General features: G+C 41.5%; 1 protein-coding gene across 1 annotated transcript in view; it reads right to left on the bottom strand.

Annotated features, from left to right (window-relative positions):
• LOC115764156 overlaps nucleotides 1-15824 on the bottom strand; it is a 62439-nt gene extending 46615 nt beyond the window's left edge. Inside the window, exon 1 of the mRNA XM_030707032.1 lies at nucleotides 15212-15824. The gene's annotated coding sequence lies outside the window, so the exon portion shown is untranslated. The remainder of the gene's footprint in view (nucleotides 1-15211) is intronic.
• Nucleotides 15825-16364: the final 540 nt, after the last annotated feature.

The raw sequence follows: 16364 nt of genomic DNA, 5'->3' as shown, positions 1-16364 counted from the left end.
CACACACACACTCTCAGTCGTTTGCAGCTTACGCACACCCATGTGACGTATTTGGTTTGCCCGCTTGATGCATAAATAAAAAATCAAGCATAATGTACAAATTCATGCAAAGTACATTTTCATGTTGCTGACAGCGGTGCAAAAAAAAACAAGTAAGAGGTTCTAGTCGGGAGCTCCCGACTAGGGGATACCCTGAACCCTCTTCTTCCAACATCAAATGCATATATATATTCTATTTTAGAAGCTATATGTCAAGTTTGGTGACTCTAGCTCTTATTATTTACCAAAATTGCCCAAAAAACAGGATATCGATATCGATTTTTATCGATTGCTTGGAAACGGAGCAAGCTATCGATTATCGGAAACAAACTCGATCTGCGTGGGAACTAGGAGCACCTTCATCTACATCTACATTTCAAGTCTCTAGCACTTATAGGTTCTGAGATCCTTGCGTTCATACATACAGACGGACGGACGGACAGACGGACATGGCTAGATCGACTCGGCTATTGATGCTGATCAAGAATATATATAGTTTATGGGGTCGGAGATGCTTCCTTCTGCCTGTTACATACATTCGGCTTTCGCACAAATACAATATACCCTTATACCCATTTTATATATATAAAAAAATAAATAAAAAATTGAAGTATAGCTGAGCACCTAAGCCTATGCAATATATTTGTATCTTGTTGGGAATATATTTTAAAATGTGTGCTAGCGTGTAAAAAGCCCTTTGAATTAACGCCAAATGGTCCCTGGCGTAGTTCTATACATCTTTACCTCTGTATATATATATATATAGATCCTTATGGGGTTTGCAGTAAACGTGTTTTATTTATAGTTTGATTTTAAACATTTTTCGAAAAGTGCTTAATAAATTCTTTTTTTTTTGATATTCTCATAATTTGTATCAATATTTTTTATTTTGTATTAATCTTCTTATTTGAGCGTATTTGCTTTTATTAGTCTCACAAAAATAAGAAGCTTTTCATATATATTTTTGAAGAATTATTTTAAAGCCCAGACTTGAAATATTGTGTAAATATTTATAATTGAAATTGTATGCATTTGAAAATTAAATTGCACCATTCATTCAATTGAAGACTTTCAGCGTTAAAGCACTTATTGCGTCGATCGCAGGCGTGCCCTTATTGAAAATTGTTCAATTTCAAACAATTTGGCGGTGCACACATTTCTGTTTGTTTTGGCGCCAGCCGCTTTTATTTTACTTCTGTTTTTTTTTTTTTTTTCTGCTTGCCTTCTATTCACACACGCGCCCAGCTGACGCAGCTCGAATCAATCAAATCAATGTGGAGCTGTTGCCCCAAACGGCGACGGCGGCGGCGGGGTTCAGGTTGGGTGTTTGGTTTTGGTTGTGGATTCGCAAGAAATGCCAAACAATAAAAAGCAAATACGGTCACAGATAAAGAGCACCCACAAACACACACACACACACACATACACATAATACAAAGTGGCGTAAACTAACTAAATAACAGTAACAATAACTTAAGTGTGCTTTTTGTATTAGCAAGGGCAGCGCACGCTTGATGGGCCACTGTTGGGCTGTTGGACTGTTGGACCGAGGGGCTATCTCGATATCTGGCTTCAGCTCAGACCACAGCTCGGGATCTGCCTGCTCCCAGCTTGGGGCAACTGCTGCAAAGTTTTTATTTATACACACGTTTCGTGTGCAGCAGCTAGGACAATGGGAATGGGAATGGCAATGGCAACGTTTCGTTTGTAACGTTACGTTACGTTTCGTTCGTTTGTTTGTTTATTTGTCGTTTGCTTTGTTTCGTGTGTGTGTGTTGGCAATCTATGCCATGCTCCTAAATTGACTAGCCAGGCAACTGGAACACACACACACATACAGGGCGGAGCATGGCAAACACAGCAGAAGAAGCGAAAGAATCCCATACGATTGTTAAAGCTCACGTACCGCACACACAACAGTGAGACCATCGGCCACATGTCGTATACGTAACGTGGCATATCTTTTCGCCACTGCCCCCAGCACCGCCCTGTGCCCACCCATTGAATCTTTGTATTCGCAATCAGCCACAGAGAGTGGCTAGCCGCGCGCCCATGCGACAAGTGCTCACATTCGCACAGAAATACACACTTACACACACACACACTTGCACACTCTGAAGTTTCGATACTTTTAATTATTGCGTACATGACCGTAACACTCTTGCCGGACTTTAGAGGTGACAGCAGCCAGGTCCGAGCACAGCGCCCGTTTAGTGCACGTATGTATTAATCAGAGAGCTGTGAACTTTTTTCATTCTTCCATGTCCTGTGCCCTCGCTCCGCTTGGGGATATTGTGTGTGTTGTGTGTTTGTGTTTTGGGCTGCGCTAGTTTCCTGACTTTGTACCTTTGGCCAAAAAGTTGGCTTCATTAAAAATCAGTCGACGTTTCATATTTTGAAGAACGTGACACAACGTGCCCAAAATCTCAAGAGCCCGAGGCGTGGCTGGGGAACAATTATGGAACAGCATGCCCATATTTTGTGAGCAGGCCTTGTGGCTAACCTGATTGACGCATAAACAGGCAATTAAATATAAAAAGCAGTTTCAATTGTTGCAATCACCTGCAGCAAAGGTGCGTTAAATGAATTACCACGCACGCGTTTCAAATCAAATTTACGAAAATTTAATTTCAGGCTCGCTTTCATGCTTCGGCAAATGTGCGTGCGTGTCCTCTGTGATACGCAACACACACACAAAACACACACGCACACACACACACAAAACACACACGCACATACACATTCCAAAATCTGAGAAGGCGTGCGTGGGCGTATTTGCCTGCGCCGGGCCGTGTGCTCCTTCTATGACCGGGACACGGGCACGTTTCTAGATTTGTTTACTTTGTAGCCAGTGCGGCGCACAAATAAATTTCTATAAATTCTTGCGCGGCATTTCATTTGCCGTACTCGTTGTCCAAAAATGCCAGGACAGTCAGTCACAGACCCAGACACAGACAATGTTTCGAGTGCACCCCACAGTCCGCAGTCACCGCCCCACCTCCTCCCAGCCAGAATCCGAGGGCAGCGGAAGGATCGGGGCCTCTGGCTTATTTATTCATTCATTCGCTGCGCTCTCGCAGCTCGTGTGTGTTTGTTTGCAATTTTCTGTGTGAGAGCATATACTAGAGTCGGATGACAGACACATAAGCAGCCAGAACGGGACCAGCTACAGCAGCAGCAGCGGCAGCAGCGGCAGATGCCTTCAAATAGCAGCTAGAGACAACACGCACAGTGACCCCGGATTGCAAGCGCCCCATTCCAAAGCATATTTAAAAGCATTGCTGCCCATAATGTTGACCCGAATTTTTGGCAAAGTGTGTACACATAAATAAAGCAACAAGAAAATGAATTTTTGCTTACGATCAGGTCGCACCTTGAATGCCCTTACAAAACAACATTAAATTAAATTGAGTGTAAATATAATTAGGTCATACAATATAAGTAACCCGAAATATACCAGACTTGTTCATACGAAACAAGGTAAATCCCTACTTTAAATATTTTAAATTAAATTTGCTTAGTTTGCAAATCTACAGGATCTTCTATTTTAAAAGGGTATTGCAGGGGCTTAGGCTATTTGAAACAACCACAAATGTTGAGCCGAGGGGGACAGTGTACTGTGTTGGGTCAACAGACGGGTTAAGGTCTTCAATATATTTTATCTTTGCAGAGCAACACTTGGGCTGGAAAAATTGCTAAAGCAAAATAAATAAGATTCGATTTATGTTTGTAGTCCCAAATACGTTTCTCCAATGGGTTTCCGTGTTTATTTATAGACGTTCAAATAGTTCGTTTAGCATCCTTTCCAGTTTCCTTTCACCATACGGCAGCCGACACTCGGCACCCGGCTTTGGGGACTTTTATCACACAAGCTTTCTGTTTCACTTTCAGGCCGCAAACATTTTTATTTGCGTTGCGGATTTGTGTATTGTGCGCCATGTTTCGCTTCTGTGGCAGCAAATTTTTAATGAATTTACACGTCGTGGGGATTGAGGGTTGCCTGCCGTCTACATTTTATACGGGTTTCGACCTCATTTCTTATTCAAAACACATTCGGCAAATATTGATACGACCGCAAATTGTTTAAAATGCGCAATATCCACAGTCGACAGTTCAAGACAAATTGTTAACTAAAAGCGAAAAACGCAAATCACGCGGCTCTCAAAAGTTTCTCTGTGCTCCTATCGCCATACGCCCATGCGGCGTATACTTGATTATGAACAATCAGCCGCAGCATTTGCCAATTCCCTTTTTAGCAGGGCAAAAAGCAAGCTAATTGTATAATTAACGCTGCCAACAGCCGCCCTCCTAACCTAACCCGATCGAGTAAATTAAAATTGATGCTGATGCCAATTTTTAGTTAAAAGTTTTTCCAAACCCGCCACAAAATGATTAATTATGCCTTCAAAGCTGCACGTCAAAGGAGTGAATTTTACTTTTTCTATCGCTACCGCAGGGTATTAGTTCGTAGTGCTATGCAAAAATTGGAGGGGGGCGCGCTTCGAGCCGGATATCGTTATAACCACATAAAATTTGTGGCTTTTTGTTGAGAATCATTGCCCCATTGGTGCTTCATTGTATAAGTGTAAAAGTTTTTCGATTATACAAAAGTTGATGGCAGGCACACACACACACACATACACACACACACACATTTGCTAAGCCTTAAGCTAATTTAGCAATTTTTGCTTTGAATGGGAGATAACAAAAGCAGAAAAAAGGGGAATTTTAATTGGAAGTCTTTGACTGCACATAACATTTCGATTTCGCACATGTGTGCAATTCTCAGCAATGGCTTGCCAAGCGAATGCATACGAAATAAAAAACACAATTTGATTGATTTATCTGTCAGTGGATAGGCGAACAGTAAAATGTTCAGCATGCACAAAGCTCGCACAAGGGGCACAGAGCCGAAGCTTGAATGTAAAAATTGCAATTGTTAACTCAACTGACTGTGCATGAGTTGTTGTTTTTTTTTAGTTTCCTGCCAAATCCCGCTCTCGACAAGGCGTGCTGTCTATTTTCTGCTTATTTGAGCTGCCTGCATGTCCTTCACTGTCACTTAGCCAGCTTTGGGCCCAGGCGCTGGCCAAGCAAAAAATTATGCAATATTTTTGTTGCCCTTCTTTTGGGCCCGGCCTGCCTTTGTATAGGCCCATGTATAATAATGGGCAAACTTCACTCAAAACTCGCATGCCAGGCGTACGCAGCGCATGCACAAACCCATAAACTTGCCACATTTACATAATATTACAAAAGCCAGCCAACGGCCAAGAAGCAGCAAAAGTCTCTTGGCACGAAACGTATTTCACCAATAAATTGAGGAAATGCTTAGCTGCGAACCAAGTCCTCTGGCTCAGTCACATGTTTGTCATAGTTTAAGGCAATGGCTGGATTTTTGATTTTTGATTTTGCTCAAACCTCGCTGCTTACATTTGCTTTCCGATGCACATGCAGAAAGCATATCGACACATGCGCCAGTTTTGTTGACTGCAAATTTCGATGGTAACTTATATTGTTGCTGTTTTCGCTTTTTTTGTTTTTGGTATGCACAGAGTTTTGTTAGCATTATCAACAGCAGATGTGTGTGTGTGTGTGTGTGTGTGTGTGAGTGTGTGTGTGTGTGAGTGTGTGAGTGTGTGTGTGTGTGTGTGTGTGTGTGTGTGTGTGTGTGTGCGTGTATGTGTGTGTGTGTGTGTGTGTGTGTGTGTGTGTGTGTGTGTGTGTGTGTGTGTGTGTGTGTGTGTGTGTGTGTGTGTGTGTGTGTGTGTGTGTGTGTGTGTGTATGTGTGTTCGGTTCTATGCAAAACATTGACCAAATTTGCACAAAAATGAACTGAAAAAACATCAGATACACAAGATAGCAAAAATTACAAAATAGAACCAGTAAGCGCCCTCTAGCCTGAAGTGCTCGACTGGGTAATACCCTTTGCCTAAGGCCGAGTTGCCGTAACAACTATTCTAGCTTCCTTCTGTATACAAACACAAAAATATACCTTATCGTAAGCCGCATACTGAGCACTTTATGCAGTGACTGTGTGTTCTTTTTCACCCAGCTCCTCTCCATTTGAAATGCTTTTGTGATAAGCTTTGTCAGATCTTTATGAAATTCGCATAAGTATGGTATTCAGATGCGTGTAAAGCCAAACACGATGCATACAAAATGTATATTTTTCAATATTGGGTGTATCGAGCTCCGAGATACGATCCATGAACAAAATTTCAATATAGTTATTATCGATTTCGGGGAACCTAGGCATGTTTTTGTTCAGTTTCTCAAGGACTAGAAGCGCCAATGGCATGCGAGATCGGAGCGTCTATTGCCTATTTCATTTTCACAAGCAAGAAATCGACAAGAAAAAAGGAGAATATATATTCCAAATTTCAAATCTCTAGTTTTTATATTTTCCGAGATCGATCTGCTAAAGAATATATACTATATGGGGTCGGAAATGCCTCCTTTCACATGAATTTGCATAAGACTATAAACCGTCTTCCCATTTTTAATTGGTGCAGAATGTAAAAAGAAGAAAAATGTTTAAGCTGAACGTAATTTCATACTGATATTCTGTCATATAGTTGTGCATGTAAAGAAACAAAAATAAACAGTGATGATTCAATAATGTCACCAGTCGCTTTCATCTGCTAGAAGAAAATCCTTTGGATAACTCTATTGATTTTTATTCAGCTGGCAATTCAGATGCCAAACAAATTTATAATCAACTGCTGAAAGCAGATTTGAGCAAAATAAGATGTAAGAAAATAAAATAGTTTTTTCAATATACCAAATACAATTACCAAAATGCAAACAATATGAATTTGTCACAAATTTTTCGATTTGCACAAATGTGATTTAATATTTTAAGCTGATGTTTCGCTTAAATACGTATTTGGTTGCTTTAATCTGAAAATTAATATAACATGCATACATGCATTAATTAGTGCATACTATGCAAACAAACACTTAACAAACTACTATTTAATGGATTAAGTGATTTAACTAACAATATGATAAATAAAAGCTTTTAAGCATGAATCGCCTTTGCCGGGCCCTTATTTTATCATATTTCGAGTGATACTAAAACACCTTCTGGCTATTGTTCTAATACGATAACCCCAAATTTAACTGGAACTGGAACTGGATTTCGATATCGATTCTTATCGATAGCATGGAAGAGCGCATGTTATCGATGATTCGTGTGCATGTATTTATTTCTATGTATATGTATTTATAAAGGGATGTTTTTTTATTTAAGGATATTTGTAAATTGAACTCATTACAGGGCTGGGGCTCACCTAGGAGGACATTTCCCAGTAGAGCGTGCCTAGATTCGCGTAGCTTAGCAACATTAAGAGCTCTTAAGCTCTTTTATTTTTCCAGCAACAAGAAAATCAAAACCTGTGCGAAATGTCAGTCGGAGGCCGTGTCCTAAATGTAAATGTTTTGCAAGTCTTCGATTAATTCATTTCAGTCGGGCAGCCAGGCGAACTGTCAACGTGCGCCAGTTGTCAATGGTGTAGTTAAGGGCTTAGTTGTGGCATTAGGCGTCGATTTAGCATTGGCCCCGGCCGCACTTCAAGCGGGAAGTTTTGTGCGCTGAGGGCGCTTAAAAGCGCTTCGGGCCAGGCTTAAGCCAACTTATAAGTGCGCGTGATCACAGATATACACACACACGCACACACACACACACACACTTACACATTGAAGCAGTGTCAGAGAGCTGATAAAATGTGAAGCGGATTAAGAGCTGGCAGCAGCCTCCCACTCCGACTTGCGACTACGACTGCGACTGCGACTGCGACTGCGACTCAGGGCGTGTCGCCGTTGTACAATCAGTAAATGACACTTGATTCACGGCGCAAGTGGAATTTTTGATAACTTTACCAAAAAGAGAGCGGCAAAGTTGGTCAAAAAGTTGGCTGTCGCTTTAATGCGTATAAATGCTCAGCTAGGCCAGACCAGGCCAGGCCGGGCCGGGCCAGCTGGCTGAGAGTGTGTATAAGTAAGTATGATTCGATGCGGCACTTGCCGCTCTCAAAGTCAAGTTAAATCCAGTGCTGACTTTGGGTGTGCTTTACGTGCCATCGTCTATGTTTCTTTCTACTTTCTGCTGCTGCTTCTTCATTTTCCTTTTTGTTATCCAAAGTTGACAAAGTTTGCAGCTTGAACATTTGCGCCTCAGCGCACACGCAAACACAAGCTCACACGCACACACACTGGCATACGCGCACATATACATAATTCAAGAAGAAGCTGGCGACACGTCACACAAATGTCGCCAAAAGCAACTCTCAATGCGCGCCATCAATCTTGGCCCTGCTCGGCGCAATTGAATTATTACATCGGGTCGAAAAGCGTTTTGCCCGCTGGTCACTTAACCAGCGGCAACAACAACAACTACAATAACAATAACAACAACAACAACATCAACAACAACAACAACAACAACAACAACAACAACGTAACTTAGCAGCCAAGAACATAGCGACACTCATTTGCAGTCATGTTTGTTTATACAAGCTTCCCATGCTCCTCCCTCCTAGCTCTGGGCAGGGATGTCACCAATGAAACATGACCATGTTCATGGAGAATATGTGACTAAAAAAAAAAGCTAGAAATTCAATATTCGCTGTCATACTCTGATTATTAATTAGACAAAGAACTGTTTTCGTTTGGATTGAATTACTTAAAATTTAATAGTCAAGTCCAATTTTAGTGTAAATATTTAATTTTGACTTGCGCTATTCCTGATTTTTGCTGCTGAAACGCTAAGGTCATTTCTTCAATCATAGGTAGGTACATTACTAAAAGACAGATTACTGTAGATCAAGACAGCCTTTTGGTATAATGCAACAAAATATGTTTGATTTCTTGTTTGATTTCGTTCAATTAACTTCAATATTTATGCACTATAACTGTGCGGCTTTTTAAATATATCATGATATATAAGAAGAACGGCTGGATTCTTATTTTTAAAAGTAATTTGAGCGTATAATACAGTAAGAATACAATATTTATTTTAGCTTCATCTCTGCAAGGTTGAGAAAACTTAAGCAAATTAATTTAATTGTGCTCTGATAGCAGGATTGTCGAAATGCTATGAATAAGCATCTACAAAATGGACATAAGCTTTTACCCTCCTACAAGTGCATATCCTCTAAATTATGAACCAGCTGTTCTGTTCTGGAACTGTTCTGAATGAAAGTCAAATTGGGCGTAATATGAGTCTCCGAATTGAAAAGCTAAGCAAAGCCTAGTTTAACCGAACTAGACTTTCATTAAAACATCTGAATCATTTGACAATGCATATTAAATACACAGATTTTAGGATATTTTAGTCAAAAGGAATTGTTGACTTTGAATTTTTAAAATAACTTCTTATACACAATTCAGCTGCATGTGTGTACGTCATTAAACTCCTTCGTAACGCCCAGAAGAAAAGTGTGGATGATCGCTGCAGGACATTTTTACTTTATATGTTAATTTAAATTGACAATAGCTTGAAATTAAAAATGAGGTTATTTCCAAATCAGATAAAATTAATATTATTGTTTTGTTAGAAAGGTACTTTTGACTGAACATAAAATATTGTAAGATATTTAGGCCTATATCTGATATATTCCAATAACATCTGTGTTGGGAGATGCCTGACAAAGTCGCAAGTTGTACTCATATATATATTTTATATACATATATACTTTAGCATTTCACTTTAAACTTACCCAAGCCAACAAATAAATGTTTCACTTGCTCAAAACTGGCCAAAGTTTGGCTACAAAACGGCCGAGTTGCCGGCACTTGTGTGACTTGTTAACCTCTGACCTAGTGACTGTGGCAGCAGCTTGTTCATTTTCTTGTCGTACGCACAGAAAATTAAAACAATTTTAACAGCTACTCTCGATGTCGTTTGTCGCTTGTCGTTTGTCGCTTGTCGTCTACGTTTGCTCCATAAATAAAACATGTCAACTTGTTATTGCCGGCCCCAGACAGCGTTTGAGCCTGGTCCGGTGCGACGGACGTTTGGCCTGCAGCTTGTTATTGTTATTGGTATTGGAATTGGTATTGCTTTTGTTATTGAACTATTTACATTTGTTGCCGGCCGCTGCTAATTTACGACTGCTTCCACTCGGTAGGAGTCGGCCCTTTTGGTGTCGGCACATTAACGTGGCCTTAAAGCAGCCGGCAAATTGTTGTTCATAAATAAATATGCGGCGCATAAATCGCTGTGCCATAAACAAGCCCGAGCAGACGTCAAGCGATTTATAGGCATTGATTTTTCAACGCCTCCCGTGAACGTGATAGGAGCTGCTCCTACCGCAGTGAAAGTGAAACTTTTTTGGTCAAACAAGCTGCCAGGTCAACCGCAGCACGCTTAATATGGACTACTATATTGGCCATATTGGACGTTTAGGCCTTGTCGCTATTGCGCCTGCTGTCACGGCCCGACTGACACTTATTAGATAAGTTTTTGGAGCCGGGTGAGGCTCGTGTTCGAGCTCATCATTTAGCCATTCGCATTGGCAGACAGACTGCGATTTTAATTACTTGGCTTGGCTAAAAATATACTTATATTCGAGCGCCAAGGGCCTGCACTCTAAAGCCAAGGCTTAGGCGCCGCCATTAGAGACTTCGTTGTCTTAGCCAGGCATTTAAATTGATCAAAAATATAGCAAAGCGATTTGGCCAGTCTTGGTCTTGGCCCAGACAATTTCATTCAATCTATAAGTAATTTCTTTGCCGTTTTTATCACTGGCCTGCCTTCTGACTGGTGGCTGGCATTCGATGAGCTGAGACCACCCACGTGATTTGAATATTTTTCCAATAAACTTCAACAGCTTTTCAACTTTCAGTTTGAGGGGCCCGGCCAGCTAGGCCGTCTGTCTTTATCTATTGGATTTAAATTCCCAGGCTCACTTTCATGTCCGGCTGAGTGTTTTTCCTGCTTCGCTACGCCTCAATTTGCTCCGCTTCGGTCTGCTCTGCTCTGCTCCGCTTTGCTTTGCGTTTGTGCTCGCGAACATAAGCTTAATCGAATTTGCCGCAAATTGGCAATAAATTTTAATTCTGAATAGATATCCCAGCGCTGATGGAAGTTAATCAAAGCCCGACCACGTTCCACACTTCAATTCTAGCCCCGACTGGCCCCGGCCGGGCCTGGACTTCATTTACCTACGCCCGCCCACAATGCAGTTCATCTTGACTATGTTAGCTGTTTTTCTTGCTTTTGCTGCAGGGCAATGCACTTTGCCCAAAACCCATTCAAATTGTTAGCAAAACCATCGCGTTGCAAGCACAAAACACAAAAAAAAAAACACAAAAAAAAAAAGGAAACGAAAGCAAGCAAAAAACAAAAAGAGCTCAACGGTAAACAAGAGCGGAAGGCAAAAACAACGCCTTTCACCTTAGCCAATGAATACATTTTTTTTATTTTTTTGCCCGCCATTCATCCACCCCAAAGCTTGTCGCGGCTTTTTTTGCAGGCACTTCATCAAATTTATTCACTCGACGCATACCCTGTACTTGATGCGCTCGAAGGAAGGAATAAACTTATGCTCCCATGCAAAACTGCAGCTTATCGAATAGAGAGAGCAATGAGATTAGTTACCTGAAGATCTGCAGGTGATAGACAAAATGTATTGTATCTCTATGTGCTTGAATTACACGAACGGTTTGCAGGTAATCGGCAAGCTTATCACTCGAGTTGTTTTTCGCATTATAGCCCTAATCAACTAAAAGTGCCATGGCAACCTAAAAATAACAAAGACAACAACTGCAATGCCAGGACTAACGACGGGACATGGAAAATGTTGTTAGTTGACATCGCTGCTAAAAATGCCGCCGGCTGCATGGATAACGAGCAGAACGATTACGCCCACTTTTCCCGGACGGGCTGGGATGGCTGGCCATCACTCGGCGTCTGTCTGTCGCCTAAAACTCAAGAGCTACGCGAGTAGCCAAGCCGTTTGCCGTGCGAATGGAGGCTGAGTTGGCGGGCCGGCAATGGAGCGGGCCGAGGTGGACCGCGGCCAGTTGAAAATGCAACGTTTTGACACAAATTTCATTTTGTTGAAGCGCCATTGAAGCAAAGATATGAACCGACAAAAAAAAAAAGAAAAACAGAGTACAACAAATTGTTGTCACGCATCCGCCTGCGTTGGGCCACGCACAGTGGCTGCAATAAGTTGTAATTGAGTTGCACTACATTTAATTTCAATTTGGTTGCTGTTTACAAAAAACCCCAAACGAGTTCCGACAAAAGTTTCTCAAGTGCGAGTATTTATTTACTTTGCGCGCAGTAATTTTGTTTGCATCCTGAGTTAACTGCAAATTGTAAACGGTTTTTAGAGCTGCGCGCCAAAAGCAAATAGACAAATTCCCGAGCAGATGGGCTTAAACAGCAGCAGCCACTGCTACAGATACATTTCCAGATACATTTCCAGATACAGATACAGAACCAGCTACAGTTGCAGATACAAATTGATGGCAGCCACTTGTTTCGGCTCGTTAAACTAAGTTCTCAAGTGCGTCAGACTAGAGGATTTGCGTGTCGGCCGCAAAGTATGTAATGCGAAAAGCAACTTAATTTACGTCATTGCCACCATGTGCACTTTACACTTTGTGGCAACGCTGCACTGCAAAAAGCGCCTCTCTACATGCTTCTCACTTAAACAAAACGCGACCAAAACAAAAAACTAACAACTTTGCAACTGCATAAAAATGCAAATCCCATAAAAAAAGCAAAACAAAAGTGCCAGCACGAGTAAGATTCAATTCACATACCGTAGTATTTTATTGTTTGAATGGTATTTTATCAGATTCCTCTGTTTTCATTAAGTTTTTATACAAAATTGAAACTGCATTTTTGTATGCCTGTCTGTAGCGAACAATTTAATTTTGTTAAAAATGTGCAAATCCTTTTTGTATATACACAAATAATAGTCTCGATTGTGACTTTGAGCAGAGGCAATGTAACCGACAACGTCAATTCGATTTTTTGTCCCAATTCTTTTACACTTGTCGCTATATTAAAAAACTTATTACACATAATTGTTTTTCTGGTAACGTACGTGTATGTCAGATCAGATACATGAATTCAAAAAAAAAAAGATGAAAATCATGCTCTACAGAGAAATACCTTACTCTTAGTAAAAAAAAATGGTGCAAAATGGAATGCAAACATTTTGCTGACCGAAAATCGTTTGGCAATGTATATTGAATTAATTTTGACAAATTACACATTTCAAAATTATGCGAATGCATCACACAACAATTGTGGCCTGTAGAGATATTGTTTAAGATAAAGAAGCCTGATTTTATTTTTTGATAGGGTCTTTCTTTGATATCTTCAAGCTCAGATACTGAATGTTCATATAATTCGATAACATATATCGTTCAGTAAGAATCCGCTATTTTAAGAGCGAAATACTGTCTACTAAGAGAACATAGTCGCCTTTCCCTTGCATCCCAGGTATGACCAATATGTGCCGATATGTGCCGACCAGGGTCAAAACGATCTGTGGGCAACTGTTTCGCCGGACTCGCAACAAACTGTATGTGCCACAAGAAGCAACTGTTTTAAATCCAAATTTGTTTAATATTTATTTGTTTGACTTTCGGGCAAGTGGCATACACATGACTTATTACTGCCAATGAATGGCTTTAATCGTACACACAATTGCGAAATCAATCGCTGGGATTTAGTGTTTCGTTTGTGGCAATCAGCTTGCCATTCTCCGGCTACCTTCGGTCTCTGGCACAACAACAACAACAACAACAACATTGACAACAACATTGACAGGCAATGCTACCTCTCCGGCACGCAGTCCTTGCTTTTATGCGTATCCTATATGGCATTGCGTTGTGCTGTCATCAATTCGCAACGCCAATGCGTGTGTGGCACGCTTTAATGGGAAACTCTGATTGCGCTCGAATGGCTTCATTTATTTTCAACAAAAAAAAAAAAGGAAAAAGAAAATGCAGAAAAAAAAATGAAAGAAAGCACGCGAAAAAAGCAAGAGAAAACAAACTCGACAGTTGTACATAATATTTCACTTATGCATGTGTGCCCCCCAGTGAGCCAGTGTATGTGTATGTGCGTGTGTGCGTGTGCGTGTGTGTGTGTAAGTGCAAAGTGAAATGAATGAATGGCATGCGTAACGTTAGAAAATTTGTTATAGCAATTTGAACTGTCAACGCGAAACCGAAAAAGTAAATTAAGAAACATTTGAAATTTAATTCACTCCAACTGACTCTATCCCGCACGTGTGTGTGTGTGTGTGCGAGTGTGTGTGTGTATGTGATATAGTCACAAATGTAACTGCGAGGCAGTCTGGCAGGTGTCAGCTGCTGACTGCCAAGCGACTCTCGTGACACCGAGCCCTTGGGCAAAGTAGCAGAAACAGACATGCAAAATTAGGCGAATGTCACGAATTTAAAATAACTTTTAATTCATTCTTGATGAGGATGCGGCTGCTGCTGCTGCTCCGAGCTCTGAGCTTGGCGCTCGTACCACATGGCGTATGAGTGCGGCTGGTGTATGTGCCTTAGCTGGCTGCCACGCCTCCTAAGTGGCACATAACTCGAGCTTAGCATAAATGTTCGTTTAGCTCAGCCCCAGATCCTTGTCGGAGCCAAGCTACAGAGCAATTGGGGACTATGCCATATAATTATTTAGTTTCCAGCTGGGCGGAATTTGTGCGCAGGCAGTCGAGTATGTAAATAGCAGGTAGTCAAGCGTACGGCAACAGCAGCACGCAGTCTGTGGCCAGAGTCGCCTTCGATTGCCATAAATCAAGATGATTTGAGGTGTAGCAGAACGGGGAGGGGGGAACGGGTGCGGTGTCAACTGATTGTTGCTGCATATGCGGTTGGGCCAGGTGTGCCTCAGCTGATGCACACAGCCAAAAATACTCAGTGCAAATAACAGAACAGAGCAGCCGCACGTTCAGCTGAGATACGAGTGGAGAGGAGAGGAGGGGAGAGGAGAGGGGTGGAAAGGGGTGGAGAGGAGAGCAAAGCTGTGCGAGTGAAAACTTTGCTTAAATTATGCATCAGCGCGCGTTGCTCTAATGGAAAAGCGGTCGGCCAGGTGGCGAGGAAAAACTTAAGCGAAAGGCAATATAAAGCATGGCCAAAACAATAACAACAACTAGACGCTCTGCCAATACTAACCTCTTTTCCGAGCTGTTTCAATAAACTGGCGCTGCGGATGCTGCTCCTGCTCCTTGCTTCTTGTTCCCGCTGTTGTTGTTGTTGTTCTTATTGTTATTGTTTCAGCTGCTGGTTATGCTTTCTAATCCATGCACGTTTCGCTTTTAATATTTATTTTGCGCTTTTTCACACTTTTACACTCACACGCACACACACATAATCAGCGACGCACTGAGATAGAGAGGCAGCGACTGGGCGAGTTCAAAGGTCGGCTGCTTTGCTTTAAGGCCTTTGAATATCGATGATTATTATGCTTGGATTTTTAACATGCACGCCGCGCATCGCGCCGCAGTTCATCAATGCAAATTGCTAATGTAAATTCAAAGGGAAACTTGGATCTGTCTATAAAAGCCGGCAATTACTTATAAGCGTAAGTCGTATTAGTGGAGATTTCCCCAGCTGTATTAACTATCGTCGAAACTGTATAATTTTGTCAACTGGCACTCGAGACGAGCTTGGAATGTTATTTAGTTTTTGCATGCTCTTAATTGTTGTTGTTTACTTTTGAAGCTGGACTGTTCCCAGTGGAACGAACGCGTTTCGAGCGCGAATAGATACCGTTACAATAGACAACCGAACCGAACGAAAGACATATTCGAACTGATTGCAGTCGAGCGCCGTAACGAAGCGCTGCCGAAAGCACGCGAGATGACGCACGAATCGTGCAAAGCGCAACGAAACGAAATGGAAATGAAACACAACGAATGCCAGCTGCCGAGTGGAATGTGGATGCTGTGTGCCAATGCCAAATGTTTCGGCTGCTGCTGATAAGCGGCTGCTTGTGGCTTTTGACTTGCAATTGGTTTTCGGCCTGCTCAGCCTGACAACAATTTATATTTTGCACGTTGCGCGCATTTAAATGCTTATTGTCCATCTCTCTCCCTCTCACACACACGCCCACTATGTGTCTCTGTGTGTGTGTGGCAGTTTTTTAATCACTTTAAAATGTATGCGACACTTTTAGTCGACACGTGCGTGTCAAAATGTTAGCGCTCGGCCAACGGATTAAGATCAAGAAACGCACGGCGATTTGTTGCCAACTTTATTACAGTGACAAACAGGTCCGAGAGCACAAGCATATATATATATATATATATATGTGTGTGTGTGTGTG

Source organism: Drosophila novamexicana, unplaced genomic scaffold (assembly GCF_003285875.2).
Source record: "Drosophila novamexicana strain 15010-1031.04,08,12 unplaced genomic scaffold, DnovRS2.1 tig00000817-arrow-arrow-pilon, whole genome shotgun sequence".
In the NCBI taxonomy this organism is placed as follows: domain Eukaryota; kingdom Metazoa; phylum Arthropoda; class Insecta; order Diptera; family Drosophilidae; genus Drosophila; species Drosophila novamexicana.
Note: the sequence above shows the minus strand (reverse complement) of the source record. Positions and strands in the feature narration are given on the sequence as shown.